Here is a 6000-nt window from a genome sequence, read left to right as displayed (position 1 = left end):
CAGATTTCCCTATACTACAGCAAAGGAATTTATGAGAAAGTCTTCTACATGCCAATTATATGAGAGTCATATGCCACATTATGCCACTGACTGGTATGTAAGTGACCAAAAAGTAAAAAACCTTGAAGGGCTAATAAAAGCAGTATTTGATGCAGCATTTAAAATGAGAAAACATAGTATCAATGCAGCACAAACACAAAAAGGTGGATTCTCAACTGTCTGGCACCTTGTGCTGTCACATACGTTAAACAAAACAAAAAAGCAGTCAAGTAGAACTTTAAAGACTAACAAAATAATTTATTAGGTGAGGTTTCGTGGGACAGACCCACTTCTTCAGACCATAACCATACCAGAACAGACTCAATATTTAAAGCACAGAGAACCAAAAACAGCAATCAAGGTGGACAAATCAGAAAAAAAAATATCAAGGTGAGCAATGTTTTTGTTTCTCTGCCTTAAATATTGAGTCTGTCACTCTCTCTAGATACATGATAAAGACACTAGGTGATATTGGTTCTCCTTGTCTTGTACCTCTACTCATTCTAAACCAAGTTCCCAACTCCCCACATGTCCTCAATGCTGCCTCTGCATTGTCACTGATATCCTTCAACAACAGTATCAGCCTGCTATACACTCCTTACAACTCCCACCACCCGTCATTTTCTGATTAACACTGTCAAATGCCTTCTGAAAATTGATGAAGCAAGTGTCGATGTTCTTATTCCTTCGTCGAGCTTTCTCCACTATCAATCTTAGTGCCAATATCTGCTGTATGGTACTTCTATCTTTTCTGAACCTCGCCCGCTTGTCTGCTATCTGTTCTTCTAGCTGCGATCTTAGTCTCTCAGTCAGTATCATCATCAGCACTTTGCCTAGATGACTTGTTAAGGCAATCCTTCTGTAGTTCTTGCACTCCAATGTACTTCATTTCTTGGGTATTGGCACTAGCACAGATCTTGTCCATTCCTTAGGCACCTTCCCTTCTTTCCACACTATATTACATAGTCAATGTATTTCCTGAATCATGCTTTCTGCACTGCATTTGATCATTTCTCCTGTGATCTCACCTTTTATCATTTAGTTGTACTGGCATCAGATTTCATTCATATTGTTGTTTGACGGTCAGCGCATCGACACACATCTGGCCAACCCTCCCCCTTCATTCAGGCTTGGGACTGGCATGGAGCTCACAGAGGCTTCATGGCGAAGTTGTCACTAGCATGGATCTTGTCTATTCCTTATGTGCCTTCCCTTCTTTCCATGCTATATTACATAGTTGGTGTATTTCCTGAATCATACTTTCCCTGCTGTATTTGATCTTCTCTCCCATGATCTTATTATTTCCAGGGCTCTTCTTGTTCTTTAGTTGTTTCACTGCTCTTTCTACTTCCTCCTTCAAAATGTCAGTCTCACTCTCTATGCTCAGGGGAGATATTACTTTCACTTCTTCAATCAGTCTCTCTGAGACAGTTGGGTCCACCTATGTTTTGTATAGATCAGTGCAATATCTTGTCCATCACTGCACAATCTTCTCCTTGTTCATGAGCACCTCTTCGTTCTCATCTTTGATCACCATCTGCTTTGGCTGCCACTTCCTATTAATATTCTTAATCATCTTATATACCTCCCTGGTCTTACATTCGCCTTAATACCTCTCTGTATCTTTATACTGCTCTTCTAACCATTTTGCCTTATCCTTTCTGGCTGCTCTCCTTATCTCATTGGATTTCACCTTGTATTACTGTTCCAACCTCTTGGAAACATCCCTTCTGAACTTCAACACTCTCTTCTCTTGGATCAACTTCAGTGTCTCCTCTGTAATCTACTTCTTATTGATCTTCTTTTCTTCTGAAAGTCTACTCAATTGCCTCTTCTATAACTGTGGCTATCCCTTCCACTCTCTTATCTAGGTCTTTCTTTGTGGCCACATTTCTAACCTTCTCTTCAAGTGTTGCTCCACACACATTCCCTATTTCTTCCTCGCCTAGCCTCACTACAGCTCTTCTCTTCTTAAACTGTGTCTTACACTTTCTCTTGAGTTTTAGCTTGATGTTTGCAATCACTAGACTGTGGTTTGAGTCTATATATGCTCCTTGGGAAGTTCTGCACTGCTGTAAAATGTTACCTATCTTCTTATCAAAATCATATCTATCGTGTTCTTGGACTTCTCGTTATTTGATTACCGTGGCCACTTCCTACTGTCCTTTTGTTGGAATCTCACGTTGCAGATGGCCATCTCATGCTCTGTAGCAAACTCTAGGAATTTCTCACCTCATTCATTTATTTCTCTGTACCCAGACCTTCCCATGACTCTCTCCCAACCTTTGTTATCTGTTTCAAGCTTCACGTTCCAATCTCCTCTGATGATCAACATATCTCTCTTCGGTATCTTGTCCAGTATATTTGCCAAGTATTTTTAGGATAGTTCAAGCTCCTCCTCCATACTGTCTGATGTGGGTGCATACACCTGAATGACCGAGATGTTGAACGGTTTTGCTTTGAATCTTGCTACCTTCACTCTTTGTACTGACCAGTTTGTATCCTAACAATGTTCCTCTAGCTCTTTTGATAAGAAGGAATCTGACTCCTGCCTCATGCTTTGTTTCATTCCCTGACAAAATGACTTTGCAACCACATATCTCTCCCAATGCTTTCCAACACATCTCCACTAGTCGAAGCATATCACATTGGTATCTCTTCATCTCCTTTTGAAGCAGCTCTAATTTTCCAGTCGCATGCAGTGTTTGGATGCTCCATATTCCAATTGATAGTGTATGTGTTAGTTGTCATTTTCTTTCAGTAGCCAATTTATCGACTGAACCCCAATCACTCAGTTGGTGTCATGGACCTTGTTTATCTGGGTGACGTTCGAGCCAGCATCTTTATCAGTTAGTTGTACTGTCATCAGATTTCATTCGTATTGTTGTTTCATGGTCAGCACATCATCACACATCTGACCAGCCCTCTTCCTTTATCCAGTCTTGGGACTGGTATATTTTGGATTATTGTTTATGTGCTATTGACTGTTGACATTAGATTATATACATTTTTTGCATATATAATGTATACCATCTTGCATACAACCTTCTGAGCTTACAGTGGAAACCATGACATTGAATTTTGTGACCTGTGTGATTGTATACTTAATATTGTGTTAAAATATGTTATATGCACCTAAAAGGGTGTAAAGGAGCAGAAGCTGCACTACATGCTACCTCACCTTAAAAATTTGTGGAATCTCCTTGTTGCAGCTCTGCAAGATCACTCTCAGAATCTGGAGGGAACACAGGCAGATATCTTTATGGACGTTAATGCTGCTTTCAGCATTTTTTGCCTTGATTTCCTTAGTCCGGGAGACAACACATCTCCTAAGGGAACTTTCCAAAGGGTAGGATAAGTTAGGAAGCACCAGGATGTTCTGGGATGTTGTTGGGTTTTGAAATTGTATTTTTACTACATTCACAATACACAAAAATGTTAGATGACAATCAGGGAAAGCTGTCTGTGAAAGCTGAGTAAGTGAAGTAAATTACATCATGCTGTATTTAGTCTGAGTGCTTACTGTTTGTTTAAAAGGCTAACATTGTTTATTAGCCTAAGCAGACTTTCCCTCATCCATGTAAATCTTAGACAGCAAACTGATAATAGCCAACATCTTAGACAACACTGATTGACTTGAACTTAGTCTGCATGGAATCTAATGGTGATCGATTTATCACTTTGTAAAACCTTGGATATTTAAACTTGTGCTGAATTATTTATAGGACCTGTCATTTCTCCACTGTGTTTTCAGTAGGTCAGTAATGCAGTTTTAAGATCGCCACAGTTGTAACGAGGGTTTTGTTGGTAGAGTCAGTAGATGTAGGATAAGAGTTTTGCTCTCTACAAACATTATGTTCTGCACTATTATGTTAATACCACAGAATTCATCTTGTGGGTTGATTCACCATTAGTAATTATGTCCAGGAAGTATCCAACTTTCTAGAGCCATGGAAAGATTGAGAATGTAAATTAAATTTCCTTACGAATGGTTTGAAATTCAATAATGTAGAGTTTGGATAGACTGTTCTAGATTCTAGTCTAGTCTGGAGCCCTTTTGGATAGCCCTCAGAATGATTAGAAAAAGAATGCACTTGAGAAATCAAGAGATTGGTGTCAAGAGGTGTATGTGGAAGACAATATGCAGACCAAGAATGAAAAATCCCTTAGTCACAGCCTGTAAAAGGAACTGCAATGGTTCCTCATCCTTTGACAAGAAAAATACAACATTTCCCAGAATTTGACCCATGTTAAGCTTCAATTGCTCCAATTTAGTATGTGAAAAATATTTTTATTTATTGCATTGTTCTACAGCATGAGAGCAAAAGTAGTGGTTACAATCCTGCAAACACTCGTGTGTAACTATATAGACGTTAGTAAAGTAATTGAATTCAAATGGACCATTTCTGTGAAAAGGTAAGCATATGTAAACATTTTATGACCAGGACTGTTAATGACTACATTCATTCTCTGAAAGTCAGCTTCCCAGTATAAAATAGTATTATTTAAACTACAACCATCTTAGGGGCACTTTTTTGTTCTATTTTCCAGCAACAGGGTCAGGTACAATGACTAGGATTCCACGGTGTTCTTGTAATACACCAATAAATAGCAACAACAACCCTTAGCTCCAGTTAGGAACTGCAGTAATTTATCTATTCCAGAGGTTCCCAATCTGGGGTCTGTGGACCTCTGGGGGTTCTGCATGGGTATTGCAAGGGATCGGTGGGTAGGGGGAGAATGATAGATAAACATGATCCTATGGAGATAAACACACATCTCATAGAGCTGGAAGTGACCCCAGTTCCAGTCCCCTGCTCTCTTGGCAGGACCAAGCACCATCCCTGACAGCTATTTTTTTAATCTATTTGCCCCAGACACCTAAATGGCCCCTCTCAAGGACTGAACTCACAACCCTGGGTTTAGCAGGCCAATGCTCAAACCACTGAGCAATGGTAGAAAATAAGTTTTGCATAAATTGCAAAGTTATAATCAACTCTTTTAAGATTAAATGTCTTTCTCGAATGTAATTAATTGCAATCTGAAAATCTAGGCTGTGGTTTCCTTTCTCATCTAATGATGTGTACACAGTGGCTAGAACTGGCTTTGATGGGGATCTGCAAATGGTCAGGGGAGGGTGCCTGGGGGCCGGCCCTAGTGACAAGGTTGGGAAGCACTGATTTATTTAAAGGGACGCTAGGAGGTTACAAGTAGCAGGTATTCGAAAGAAAAGCTTGGCCTGTGACTGGGTGTAAAGCTTTGCCTAGGCCGGGCCCCCTGCAGACTCGGGACCTCGGCTCCTACCAGCCAGTGCTGCCTGCGGGAAGAGCATCCACCGCCTTCCTCCCCGCGCGGGGCCCGCGCGCCTGATCAGCCTTCCGCAGCTCTCGCCGAGGCGGCCGGGCAGACGGGCGCGCGAGCAGTGCAGCGGCCCTGCGCGCTGCAGAGCCACTGTCACACAGCCTGGGGCGGCGGGCTCGGCTCACCGCCGGGGGCGGGACGAGGTTGTGTAGAAAGACACACACTGAAGGTGGAACAATCCCCCCCGCCCCCATTTTGGACAGGTCCGGGCTCAAGCCCGCCAGGCGGGAGCGAGGGCTGCACCCCAGTGCCGGTGCCGCACAGTCCCGCGGGGCCGGGCGCGCGCAGCGGGTCACGAGCCAGTCCCGGCGGCCGGGCCCGCTGCCTCCCAGCCTATCAGGGGTGCGTAGGGGAGCTGCTCGCCGCCGGCTGCCCGGCGCGCGCCCCCGCTCACCGCCCTCACGGCGCGCGCGCGCGCGCCCCGCGGTACCGTCGGGGGCGGTGGGGAGGGGATCGGCGCGGGAGCGCGCCTGCCTGCGCTCTTCGCTCCAGCCGGCGAGCGGGGAGGAGGCCGGGGCGCTCGGCGGGAGGGACGCGCCGCACAGCCACCAGCAGCCCGAGCCGGCCGCCGCCAGCCGTAAGTACCCTCCACCGGGAGCG

The 6000-nt window shown here is 44.1% G+C and overlaps 1 protein-coding gene across 3 annotated transcripts in view; it reads left to right on the top strand.

The window, feature by feature from the left end:
* Positions 1-5873: 5873 nt before the first annotated feature.
* Positions 5874-6000, top strand: part of NRCAM (neuronal cell adhesion molecule) — a 312466-nt gene continuing 312339 nt past the window's right edge. For all 3 annotated transcript variants that reach the window (XM_075014586.1, XM_075014593.1, XM_075014600.1), the window contains exon 1: positions 5874-5977. The gene's annotated coding sequence lies outside the window, so the exon portion shown is untranslated. The remainder of the gene's footprint in view (positions 5978-6000) is intronic.

Source organism: Carettochelys insculpta, chromosome 1 (genome assembly GCF_033958435.1).
Source record: "Carettochelys insculpta isolate YL-2023 chromosome 1, ASM3395843v1, whole genome shotgun sequence".
NCBI lineage: Eukaryota > Metazoa > Chordata > Testudines > Carettochelyidae > Carettochelys > Carettochelys insculpta.
Note: the sequence above shows the minus strand (reverse complement) of the source record. Positions and strands in the feature narration are given on the sequence as shown.